Raw genomic sequence first — 13,512 nt, 5'->3', positions numbered from 1 at the left:
ATGGTGGCACAACTCTCAGAATTTACTAAAAGCCATTAAATTGTATGCTTTGAACGGGTCAATTGTAAGAGGTATGAATAAAGCTGTTATGTTTTTTAAAAAACAAGAAAACAGTGATGGCTCACACCTGTAATCCTAGCAATTTGGGAGGCAGACAGAGGCAAGAGGACCATTTCAGGCAAGGAGTTCAAGAGCAGCCTGACCAAGAATAAGATCCTGTCTCTACTAAAAATAGAAAAATTAGCCGGGGCGTGGTGGTGCATGCCTGTAATCCCAGCTACTTGGAAGGCTGAGACAGGAGGATCACTTCAGCCCAGGAGTTTGAGGTTGCAGTGAGCTATGATGATGATGCCACTGCTCTCTAGCCCAGAAGACAGAGCAAGGCTGTATCTCAAAAACAAACAAAAAACCAAAAAAAACCCACAAGAAAACAAGCACCTCAATTTCTTAAATGGGCAAAAGATTTAAATAAATAAATAATCAAAGAAGATATATGGATAGCAAATACATACAATAAAAGGTGTTCAAAAGTATTAACCATTAAGAAAATGCAAATTAAAACCACAAATAGATACCACCACACACCTATTAGAATGGTTAAAACTAAAGAGACTGACCATATTAAGTGTAGAGAGGATGTTGAATAACTGAAACTCTCACATGCTACTGGGGAAATGTAAAAATGTTACAACCACTTTAGAAAATAGTTTGGTTAAGTAATTAAACGTGCATTTATCCTTACATTTAATACATTAGCCATTCCACTACTGGGTATTTACCCAAGACAAATGAACGACTATGATCATAAAAGGCATGCACTCAAATGTTAATAGTAGATTTAACAGTCAAAAACCTAAAAATAATCTAATTATAAATATAAAAATGGATGCACTGTTATATCTACACAAAATGTAATACTGAGCAATGAAAAGAAATGAACTATCGATTCATACAAGAATTAATCTCAAAATATTTGCAGTGATTAAAATAAGCCAGGCAAAAATAGTGTACGTGTATTATAAATGAGTGTATGCACACATACATACACACATGAATTACATTTATATAAAACACTAGAAAATGTAAACTAATCTATAATGATAGAAAGTGGTTACCTGGGAGAAGATGGGGGAAAGGGGGTGGTGCAGAGGACAAAGGCTCTAAGAAAAGTTTTCAGAGTGATGGATACATGTTTATTATCTTGGCTGTGAGGATGATGATTTCATGGGACATATTTTATTTAGTCAGAACCTTATCGCAATGTACACTTTAAAAGTATGCAGTTTATTGTATGTCAATTTTAATAATTCCATTTTAATTTTCTTTGAAGAAAAGAACAAAAAACTTTAAAATAGATCTCAATCCAACCTTTAAGTATGAACGTTAATGATTTATATACAACAATTAAAGGACAGAGCTAAAACGACCTTAATATATATGCTGCCTATAAGATACATACGTTAAACACATACAAAGACTCTGATATAGTTAAAGCAAATAAAGCAAATGGATAGAAAAAAATATACCACGCTAACTTTAAGAATATGAAGGTTTGAGTAACTATTTTAATATCTGATATACACTACAAGGCAGAATACTCCCATGGATGAAAAAAGGACATTTCATAAAGAGAAAGTTCAGTAAAAACACTACTAGAAAAGTGTCTGTACCTAATTATTAAAGAATGAAACACATGGAGCAAAACTTGATAGAATTAAGGGGAAAAACAATAATGCTCCAATCATAACAGGTTTTTAAAACACAACTGTAAGCAACTGATAGATAAACTAGACAAAAAATTAGTAAACACATAAAAGAGCTCAATGATATCAACCATTCTAATCTAAATGACACTTGAGAACACTATATCCAACTGCAGAATCACATTCCTTTTCAAGTGCACATGGTACATTCACCAAGACAATGTGCTAGGCCAAGGGTGAGGAACCTTTTCATGATGGAAGGCCGCACTGATTTAACTGTAATCAAATAAGGCCACATTCAAGAAACTTCAATTAGATACACTTAAAATGTACATTATTTTGTAAAAGTCTAAGTATTATGTACTTAATAATTTCAAAAAATGAAAAATATTTGTTCATTTTAAAGTTAACTAACCTTTAATGACATTGTTGTGTCTGCTTTTTGTTGGAAAGCATTTGAATATTTGGTTGCAGAATGGAGATCCGCAGTTTCAGTTGGGTATCAGTCATTTGTGACCTTACTGGCATCTTGATCTAGGTTAGGTAGGAGAATGTAGATTTGCAGCAGTAAGTGGTTGAAAAACAAGAAAACATTTTTCAGGCATGTTGCCAAAGGTGTGGGTATCCTACTGCATTTTTCCATAGTAAAACTGGATCTTTCTTAGCATCAATGATTTTAAAATGTCATCTACTAAGAGGTCAATCAATTCCATCTGTAGTTCTTTAGGTTCCTCAGTGATATCAACTTGGTGTGGCAGAAATGCTAATTTGAGTGTGATGCCATGATTCTCAAAGTCAGTGAAGCTTTTGTTGCATTCTCCAATTAACAGCTCCATAATCTATACATGATTTGCATATGTCAACCTGCTCATCAATGACCTTTCCTAATTGGGGAAAATGTCCAAAATTTCCTTTTGAAGAAGTGCTTTGAAAAACCACAGCTTTTTTCAAAATGCTTATTTTTGCCACGTCATATATAGACTTAGTTTTACCTTGCAAAGAAATATTCAAGTCGTGCTGATTTAACATATCACACAGAAAATGCTGTATTCCTATAGAATCTTAATGAACACCTCATTGTTCAAAACTGAGGATGCTGTGTTGCATTTGCACAAATATATGTTAATAATACTTATAACTTGATGCAAAATGTCACTTAAAATAGTACTTTAGCACAGAGACTTCCTGACGCAAGATACAATGACAAGAAATGAGAGCATCTGGATCTGTTAATAAGGTTTCATCTCTGCAATAAACCCTTCATGTTTTCCTGTCATGGAAGGTGCGCCGTCTGTACATGCACTCACTAAATTTACGAAATTCAGTCCAACTTCGCAACATTTATCTTGAAAGCTGTCCAAGATATCTATTCCCTGTGTTCCAATCCCAAGAGTGACCAAAGGGAGTAACTCTTCGTAGCAAAGAAAATCTGCTATGACCTGAATGAAGTATAAAACCTGCGCTGAGTCAGTACTATCAGTTGATTCAACCAAAGCTATTGAAACATATGTATTTTCCTTTAGAAGTATTTGGTAAACTTTTTCTTTTAAGTTGAAAGCTAATTCATGCTGCTGATCAGTTATGGTTCTCCTTCAAAGAGGCAGTTGTTTGTACTTTGAAACATCATCAGGGTCTAAGCAGCCTACAATTTCGGCAATGCATTCTTTCACAATCTCTACATCACTGTATGGCTTACAGAGATTTACATCACTGAATGGCTTCCCTTCCCCCCCCCCAAGTATATAAGATACTTTGTAAGTTGCTCCAGTGGCATATTTCCAGGTCTTATTGGTGCTTGAAAGAATTGTCTTTGCTTCTGCTTTTCATCTTTTAATTTCTGCAATAAAACCTCGTGCCTCTCCCTCCAATTTAAAATATATGTGGTTCTGGGTATTATAATGCAGATAAGCATTGAATTTCTTTAATGTTGATATTGCAGTATCACAAAGCAAGCAAATCATCTTATCTTTACCAGAGACAATATTGAAATTCCCAACTGTCATTAAAAAATCTGTTTTCTTCCTTCAGTGTTCTCTTGGTCTTCTTTGACATCATGGGATGTGAAGCAGACAGAATTAAAAAATACTGTCGAGCTGTGCAACTATTTGCAAATTCCACTTCAAACATAAAACCCATTGTCAAAAGTTGATAACAGACTGGAGTACTTGACCCTCACAACCTCTCGCCAACCAGCCTCATGCGGTAGTGGTGCCAGTCAGGCGGGGGAAGTTAGAACTAAATCATGAGCGTAGCAGATGTCAATTTAGCCCTTACAGCTTACTAGTGTTCTAATTGTGCCAGTCAATCTGGGAGAATTATTTCGTTGAAATTTATTTTATTCTTTGGTATTTTAAATATATTCATTTTTTAAATCAAACAAGAATATAAAAGAGGAACAGAAATGTACTAATAAGAATCAAAGGAGTTGTTCTGTAAAATGTGGATTCAGTCAAAACCTGGAAAACCACATGTGGCCTTAAGGCTGCAGGTTCCCCACCCCTGTGCTAGGCCCAAAAATAAGTCTCAGTGAATTTTAAAAACCAAAATCATCTAGAGTATATTTATTCACTGACCACAATGAAATTAAATTAGTAGTCAAAAAACTTAGGTATCGAGGAAAACCTCAAATATTTAGAAAATAAATAATATGCTCCTAAATAATTTATCTGTCAAAGAGAAAGTCACAAAGGAAATTAGAAAATATTCTGAACTGAATAACAAAACACACAACATATCAAAACTTGTGGGATGCAGTAAAAAGCAGTACTTAGAAACTTAAACCTTTAAAATTTTTATTAAAAAATATAATCTAAAATAAAAGACCTAAAACTCTAACTTCTGAAATTAGAAAAGAAGAGGAAAACATATACAAAGTATAGAAGAAGGAAGTAAATAATAAAGGGCAGAAATCAACAAAACAGAAAACAGGCAGATAACATAAAATATTAACAAAACCCTGGCCAGGTGCAGTGGCTCACATCTCTAACCTTAGCACTCTGGGAGGCCAAGGTGGCCTTAGAAATGTTTGAGGTCAGGAGTTCACAACCAGGCTGAACAAGAGCAAGAACCCATCTCTACTAAAAATAGAAAAATTAGCCAGGTACAGTGGTGCACACCTGTAGTCCCAGCTACTTGAGAGGCTAAGGCAAGAGGATTGTTGGAGCCTAGGAGTTTGAGGTTGCAGTGAGCTATGATGACACCACTACACTCTACCTGGTGCAACACAGCTAGATTCTGTCTCCAAAAAAAACACCAAAGTCCAAAAAAAGCTGTTTCTTTGAAAAGGTCAACAAAACTAACAAATTCTAGTTAGAACTGGTCAAGAGGGAAAAAAATAAAAACACAACAAAAATCACCACCATCAGGAATAACAGTGGGGTTACTACTACCAATCCTACCAACATTAAGAGGATAATAAAATGCTGTAACAACATTATTTCAAAACTTACACACAGTAGTCAAATTTCTTAAGTAAAATAGAGCTCACCAAAATTGAGATAATAGAAATATCCCTATAATATTTCAAAAAATAAATTTCTTGTATCAGAAATCTTACCAGAAAAGCTTCTGCCTAACACCAGAAAGTTTCACTGATAAATTCTAACAAATATATGTTAAAATAATCATCAATTTTACATAACCTTCTCCATTTTAATGGCCAGCCCTGACACAAACACTTCACAAAACCATCACAATTTTTAAAAGAAACAGAGAATGAAAGTACATGACAACCATAAAATTTATGTCAGTAGGTGGATAAATGAATTCACAACGTCCTGAAGAGTTTCATAGGGTTCAGAAAGAAGGTAAAAACACACATTAAGTTTTATTAAGCTAATAGAGGGAGTAGAATGGAATGAATGAAAAACATAGAAGAGGAAAGTTTAAATCCAAATTCACACATATATACTCTCTCATATACAAACAATAAATACAAATGGACTAAATACTTCCATAAAGGCAACTATGTGCTATTAACAAGAGACAAATCTAAAATATGAGAATAAAGAAAGAGTAAAACTAACAGGAGGCCAGATGCAGTGGTTCACACCTGTAATCCTAGCACTCTGGGAGGCTGAGGCAGAAGGATTGCTTGAGCCCAGGAGTTTGAGGTTGCTGTGAGCTAGGCAGATGCCACGGCACGCTAGTCCAGGCAAGAGTGAGACTCTTGTCTCAAAAAAAAAAAAAAAAAATTGTTTTGGCTACTTGGGGTCCCCTGAGATTTCACATGAATTTTAGGATGAATTTTCCTATTTCTCAAAAAAAGGACATAGGGATTTTGATAGGGATTGCATTCAATCTGTAGACTACTTTGAGTAGTATAAACATCTCAACAATATTTAGTCTTCCAACCCATAAACACAGCAAATTTTTTCATTTATTTATGTCTTTTTTTTTTTTTTTTTTTTTGAGACAGAGTCTCACTTTGTTGCCGGGGCTAGAGTGAGTGCCGTGGTGTCAGCCTAGCTCACAGCAACCTCAGACTCCTGGGCATAAGCGATCCTACTGCCTCAGCCTTCTGAGTAGCTGGGACTACAGGTATGCGCCACCATGCCCGGCTAATTTTTTCTATATATATATTTTTAGTTGTCCAGATAATTTTTATTTCTATTTTTAGTAGAGACGGGGTCTCGCTCAGGCTGGTCTCGAACTCCTGACCTCCAGCGATCCACCCACCTCGGCCTCCCAGAGGGCTAGAATTACAGGCGTGAGCCACCGTGCCCAGCCCATTTATTTCAGCAATATTTTAGTTTTCAATCTACAAGTCTTACCTCCCTAGATTAGGTTTACTTATAAGTATTTTGCTTTTTTTTTTTGATGCTACTGTAAATAGAACTGTTTTCTTAATTTCCTTTTTGAATTGTTCACTGGTAGTGTATAGAAATGCAACTGATTAAAACTACTGAGTCAAAGAACATTATCCAGAAAATTAAAGGACAGCCTACAGAATGGGAGAAAATATTTGCAAATCCTACCTGATGGGCTCTAGTATCCAGAATACATAAAAAACTCTCATAAAGAACTTTTACAGTTCAACAAAAGCAACCCAATCCAAAATGGACAAAGGATTTGAATGGACATTTTTCCAAATTATATACACAAATAGCCAAAAAGCACATGAAAAGATGTTCAATATCATTCATTATTAGGGAAATGCAAATCAAAACCACAAAGAAAGCCAGGTGCAGTGGCACATGCCCGTAATCCCAGCTACTTGGGAGACTGAGGCAGGAGGCTCAATTGAGGCCAGGAATTCGAGGCTGCAAGGCGCTATGATCATGCCTGTGAATAGCCACCACACTCCAGCCTGGGCAACATAGCAAAACTCCATCTCTAAAAAAGACAGAGACAGAGAAGGAGTATTTAAATAAATTTAACAAAAAACACAATGAGGTACCACTTCCTATCCATTAGGATGGCCACAATAAGAATAATCAGAAAACAGTCCCAGCTACTAGGGAGGAGGCTGAGGCAGGAGGGTTGGTCCCTTGAGCCCATGAGTTCAAGGCGAGGCCTGGGCAACATAGCAATACTCAATCTCTTTTTTAAAAAACAGGGTTTGTTTTTTTTTTTTTTAGACAGAGTCTCACTCTGTTGCCCGGGCTAGATTGAGTGCCATTGCGTCAGCCTAGCTCACAGCAACCTCAAACTCCTGGGCTCAGGTGATCCAACTGCCTCAGCCTCCCGAGTAGCTAGGACTACAGGCATGCGCCACCATGCCCAGCTAATCTTTCTATATACATCTTTAGCTGTCCATATAATTTCTTTCTATTTTTAGTAGAGACGGGGTCTCGCTCTTGCTCAGGCTGGTCTCAAACTCCTCAGCTCAAACAATCCATCCGCCTCGGCCTCCCAGAGTGCAAAAAAAATTTTTAAATGAAAAAGTAAAACATCCAGTTACACGAGGTCCACAGGAAATAAAAATTCAGAAAATAAAAAGTGCTGACAAGGATGAGAAAAAATTGGAACCCTCACACATTACTGTTGGGAATGTAAAATGGTTCAGCTCCTATAGAAAACAATTTGGTGGTTTCTCAAAAAGTTAAAACACAGAATCACCACATGGCCCAGTAACACCAAAGTTAGGTATACAGGCTAAGTAATCCCTAATCCAAAAATTCAAATCTTAAGTGTTCCAAATTCTATAACTTTTTGAGTATCAACAGGATGCTCAAAGGAAATGCTCACTGAAGCACTTCAGGTTTCAGATTTTCTGATTAGGGATATTCAACTATTAAGTATGATGCAAATATTCCAAAATCCAAAAAACAAATCTAAAATCAGCACTTTTGGTCCCAAGCATTTCGGATAAGGGGTACTCAAACTGTATACCCAGAAAAATTTAAAACAGGTATTCAAATAAAAACCTAAATATTCACAGAAACACGATTCACAACAGCCAAACAGTAGAAACAACACAAATGTCCTTCAAAGAATCAAAGGATTAACCACATACAATAGAATATTATCCAGCCATAAAAGGGCTGAAGAACTGATATGAACCACAACATGAATGAATGAGCCTCAAAAACAGTACATTAAGTGAAAGAAGCCAGACTCAAAAGGTTACATACTGTATGATTACATTTATATGAAGAATCTAGAATATAGGTAGTTCATAGAGATGAACAACAGACTGGTGGTTTCCAGGACCTATGGGGACAGAATGAAACAGAGTGACTGCTTAAAAGATAAGGGGTTTTCTTTGAGGACGATGAAGACACTTTGGTACTTGACACAGGGGTAGTAGCTATACAACACTGTGAAAGCAATAAGTGCTACTGAACTGTATACTTTAACATTTAGTTGATGTTATATGACTATCACTTCCATTTATAAGAATATTTATCCTGTCCTTTCTTCACAAACTGCACTTCAGAGTAACAAAATAGTTGATAAGGAAAAGATTTTCTTTACCCAACTAATACATGAAGTAATGATAAAATATCACCATTTGTTCTACCTCTATTTAGTAAAATAATAGCTTTAGATACTAATTATCAACAGCTGCTAACATCACACATACAAAAATAATTAACCGACCACCATATGCCTGCTGAAGGAAGCACACAACACTATCTGTGAAATACTCTTGCCCACCTCTCCAAAAAACTGAACCTGATCAAGCTTCTAGATATGGATAACAACCAACATACAAAAAATACACGTAACAAAGAAACATGTAAAATAAAATACATCTAAGAGGCAAGCAACAAAATTCAGACTGTGGGAAACTCTTCAGGGCAAATGACGCAAATTTTCAACAAGTAAATTGACCAAGGGGGAAAAAAAGAAAAGGAAAAGAACCAATATATTTAAAAGAGGTCAAGAGATACATCAAGCAATTGCAACATATGCACCTTATTTGGATCCAACTTAAGGACCTTATTTGGTTCCTGAATCACTCAATTATAAAAGAAAGTATGCGGGGGACAATCAGGGAAATTTGAACAAGGACTGATGATTTTTTTTTTCAATTCTTGCCATTTTTTTAGATAATTGTGAATTCTAAAAATGTTAGAGATACAGAAATATTTCCAAATGAAACAGTATGATTTCTGTGATTTGTTTCAAAATAATCAGAATTGGGTAGGAAAGGGTATAGTATGGAAAATGACAGGCCATGACTTTAATATTGTTAACAATAGGTGATGGCATATATTTATCAGGTCATTCTATTTTTACATATGCTTAAAATTATTCCATAATAAAAACAAGTTTTAAAAATACACCTGTAAAATTTTACCATCTTATTATCTCTGATGTTCATTCCCTAATTTATTTTTATCCCTCCTACCTCTGTCTTCAACCAGTCCTTCATCATCTCTACCCCAGACTTACTGCAATAAAACAGTCTTCTTACCTTTGAGGGGATTAAGTTAAAGTCAGAGTAAAAAGCGAAAAATGAGCATAATCACAAGTATCACTGAAAAATTTCTTAAATTCCAACAGAGAAAGTACATTATACCGTACATGGTTTTGCATACAATATACAACCCTGTTGGGTTTTAAGATTCTTAGTTTTCTGTCAGATAGTGTCTATGAATGGCTTCCAATTCATTTTTGAATTTCTTATTGAATGTAACTGTAAGTAAACCATAATCACATCTTGCCTGGCCCCCTCAATAATATATATTTTTATCAGTAACAATCAGATAAATCTTAAAATCATGCACAAGGAATTTCTATATAGGTTTGCCTAGAGCATATGTTCAGTGAGTAAAATGACAGATTGAATTGTTTCTATAATTTAAAAATTATTTCTTTCTCTACAACTCTTCGCATCCCCCAGGCCACATAGCTGATGTCAAGTACAGTCATGCAATGCATAACTACATTTCAGTCAACAACAAACTGCATATACAACAGTGGTCCCACAAGATTATAACACCGTATTTTTATTGTACCTTTTCTATGTTTGGGTATGTTTAGAAACACAAATAACATTGTGCTACAGTTGCCTACAGTATTCAGTATAGTAACCTGCCATACAGGTTTGCACCCTAGGAGCAATAGGCTGTACCATACAGCCTAGGTGTGTAGTAGGCCATACCATCTAGGTTTACGCAAGCACACTCCATGATGTTCATATGATGATGCAACTGCTCAAAGACGCATTTCTAAGGATGTATCCCCATCGTTAAACAGTGCATTTCTAAGTAAAATGCACTAAAGATCCAGCTCCACCTGTCTTTTTTATAGTTGATCTGGTCTCACACTCTTCCAATCTAGTCACCACTACGCTGTCAGAGTGATTTTTCTAAAATGGAAATTTCACGTTATTCCCAGAGTTCAATGACTCACCACAATGAGTACGAGGAAAAAAAAGAAGGAAACAAAAAAGGAAAGAAAAGGAAAAAAGAAAAAGGAGAGAAAAGGGGGGAAAGAAAGGCAGACAGAAGAAAAACTTGCCAATAGTATCAGCCTCACCTCTCAGAAGGCTCACCACTCACATCTCACAGTTCAATTTTGTACCATTTTAATGTCCCAATATACCTGTATCTTTATTATTTACTTCTCCCTTTACCAATAATATCCTACTTTTCACAAACCATGATATGTTAAAACACTTACTTACCTTTAATGACTGAGACCTATATAGCAGATAAGATTGAAAAAAAATAATACTTGAATTGAGAAACTCCTAATCCTGATTGCCAGGAAAAGAAAAATAGCCTAAAACTTGGAATATATTTTCAAGCATGATAAATGAGTATTAGATATTAAAGAATGGTATCATGAATACCGTACCTCAGGTACATTGTGGGGTTTTGTGAATTAACCTGGAACTATAATTAACCTTTTTATAGGAAATTGCATTTTAGGTTCCAAAATAACTTAAAAATCAATTTTGGAGCACAATCTAGTCTGAATTTTTTTTAAATACACATCAGATTTAGGCTATAACAAAGATGGCATTTCAAATCAGTGACAATAGATGAACTGTTCAATAAATGGTGGTGGGACAAACAGCAGCATATGAGCATCTAGGAAAAATAAAAGTTGGATCCATACCTCCCCACTATCTTCCATGGATACATTCCAAATGCATCAAAGGCTAAACTGCAGAGGAGGAGGTGGTAACTGAGGTACCTGTCTGCTGCCCAGAATCCACACCCCTAATACTGTATAGGCACTGAGTCTGCCCTTGCAGAGATGATGAAGTATTTCCTGGGCCAGAGCATGCTTTGGAGTTCCTAGAACCATGGGTTCCTGCCTTCGTGCAGCGGTACCCAAATCCCTACAGCAAACATGTCTTGAAGGAAGACATAGTACACCAGGAGGTAAACCCTGAAGAGAAGCCACTCTCCTGGTGACTCCTTACCAAGACCAACATGATGCCATGCTGGGCTGAATGACTGTTTCTCGCCAATGCTGCTCACTCAGTGTATATCCCAGAGGACTCTACTGTGGACCCACAGAATCAGATCATGACCACCTTCACCTGGAACATCACCACCCTGCCAATGGTAGTGAAGGAACAATGTGTGAACTCAGATGATAATAGCTACAGCTTGACCAAAATCCACTGGAATGTCAGGGTCTCCTCTAGATAATTTGGCATCTCCAGAGCTGTCCAGGGATTTGGTCTCACTCAGTTCAAAAGCAGCGTGACCAAGACTATGACAGGTTTTGTTTACATGTTGACCAAGCTGCAAGGTGAGGCCCTTTCAAAAACACTTATCTGAGACAGCCAATGAAGCCAAGGAGAAGGTGGCAAACAAGATGGCACTGACTGCTACAGAAAAGGCCAATGACCCTGCCAACAAAGCAATCACCAAGAAGCAGCAGCAATAAGTTTGCATAGCCAGTCCAGGCCCTGGTGCAGCTCCCCAGCACCCTCCTCACTACCACTACAACACCCTAGACAACGTGCCTCCAATCCCTCTGCCCTCTCCCCATTGCACTTTATTATTCAAAATCAACTTCCAGCCCTATCCACTGTCTGGGTAGAGGGTTGGGGGTGGATGTCCTGTATGGCATCTACAATATACTTGGCATGTTATCCACATCTAAACTGTGCCTGCTTATTCCCCCATTGGGCAGCTGAGGACAGAGGTGCAAGGAAGTGTGGTAACTTGCCCAGGATCACAGACAGAATTGCAGATTAAGTGGTAAAAAAAAAAAAAAAAAAAAAAAAATGCTAGACTGTGAGCTCCAGAGGAAAGTGATGTGTCCCAAGTACCTGGAGCAATATCTAGCACTTAACAGACAATCAATAAATATTTTTTAATTCAATCAGCTACCAACTCCTCTACAATACTAGAGGAAAACGTAAGAATTCTGTTATAACTTTGGAATTGGGAAAGTCTTTCTAATTAGTGATTGAAAATACAGAGGTCATGAAAGATAAGATTAATAAAAATCAAAAACTCTCTCACTGTAAAAAGCCCCATAAGGAAAGATGGGCAAAAAAATAGTCCAGCTCATATCAAAAAAGTATAATATATAAAAGTCTCCTATGAAAGCGCCAACAAATGAAAAAGAAAAAGATCAACCAAATCAAAAAAGCGTATGTACAGACCAACAGACCAAAGAAGAAAGGGGAAGGCCGGGCGCGGTGGCTCACGCCTATAATCCTAGCACTCTGGGAGGCCGAGGAGGGTGGATCGCTTGAGGTCAGGAGTTTGAGACCAGCCTGAGCAAGAGCGAGACCCCCGTCTCTACTAAAAATAGAAAGAAATTATCTGGTCAACTAAAATATATATATAGAAAAAATTAGCCGGGCATGGTGGTGCATGCCTGTAGTCCCAGCTACTGGGGAGGCTGAGGCAGCAGGATCACTTAAGCCCAGGAGTTTGAGGTTGCTGTGAGCTAGGCTGACGCCATGGCACTCACTCTAGCTGGGGCAACACAGCGAGACTCTGTCTCAAAAAAAAAAAAAAAAAAAAAGAAGAGGGGAAAAAACTGCTCTTGAAAATATAAACAGAGGCTCAACTTCACTAATAAGAGAAATGCAAAATTATTGCTAAGATACCAACTTTCACCTATTAGATTACAAAAGGTATGAAAAATAGCTTTCTCATTCATTGCTGCTGGGAACATATACAACTTCAGGGAGAATAATCTGCGAACATCTATCAGAATTAATTGCAAAATCCCTTTGACCCAACATTTCTACTTCTGAGAATTAATAATCCTACAGACATACCTGCATATAAGCATTAGTCACAAAAGTAGATTAGAAAGTCTACCAACAAGTGATTGTTAAAAAAAAAAAAGTGATTGTTTACATGATATATGGGAAAAAAACCTCTATACTGATAATGAAAAGATACATTCTTCAGTGAGAAACATTAAGATGCAG

General features: G+C 36.6%; 1 protein-coding gene and 1 pseudogene across 9 annotated transcripts in view; one reads left to right on the top strand and one right to left on the bottom strand.

The window, feature by feature from the left end:
- MLLT10 (MLLT10 histone lysine methyltransferase DOT1L cofactor) overlaps window positions 1-13,512 on the bottom strand; it is a 177,750-nt gene that overhangs the window by 112,329 nt on the left and 51,909 nt on the right. The gene's annotated exons all lie outside the window — the stretch shown is intronic.
- On the top strand, window positions 11,361-12,002 carry LOC123625926 (annotated as a pseudogene).

This window comes from Lemur catta, chromosome 1 (genome assembly GCF_020740605.2).
Source record: "Lemur catta isolate mLemCat1 chromosome 1, mLemCat1.pri, whole genome shotgun sequence".
Lineage (NCBI taxonomy): Eukaryota > Metazoa > Chordata > Mammalia > Primates > Lemuridae > Lemur > Lemur catta.
Note: the sequence above shows the minus strand (reverse complement) of the source record. Positions and strands in the feature narration are given on the sequence as shown.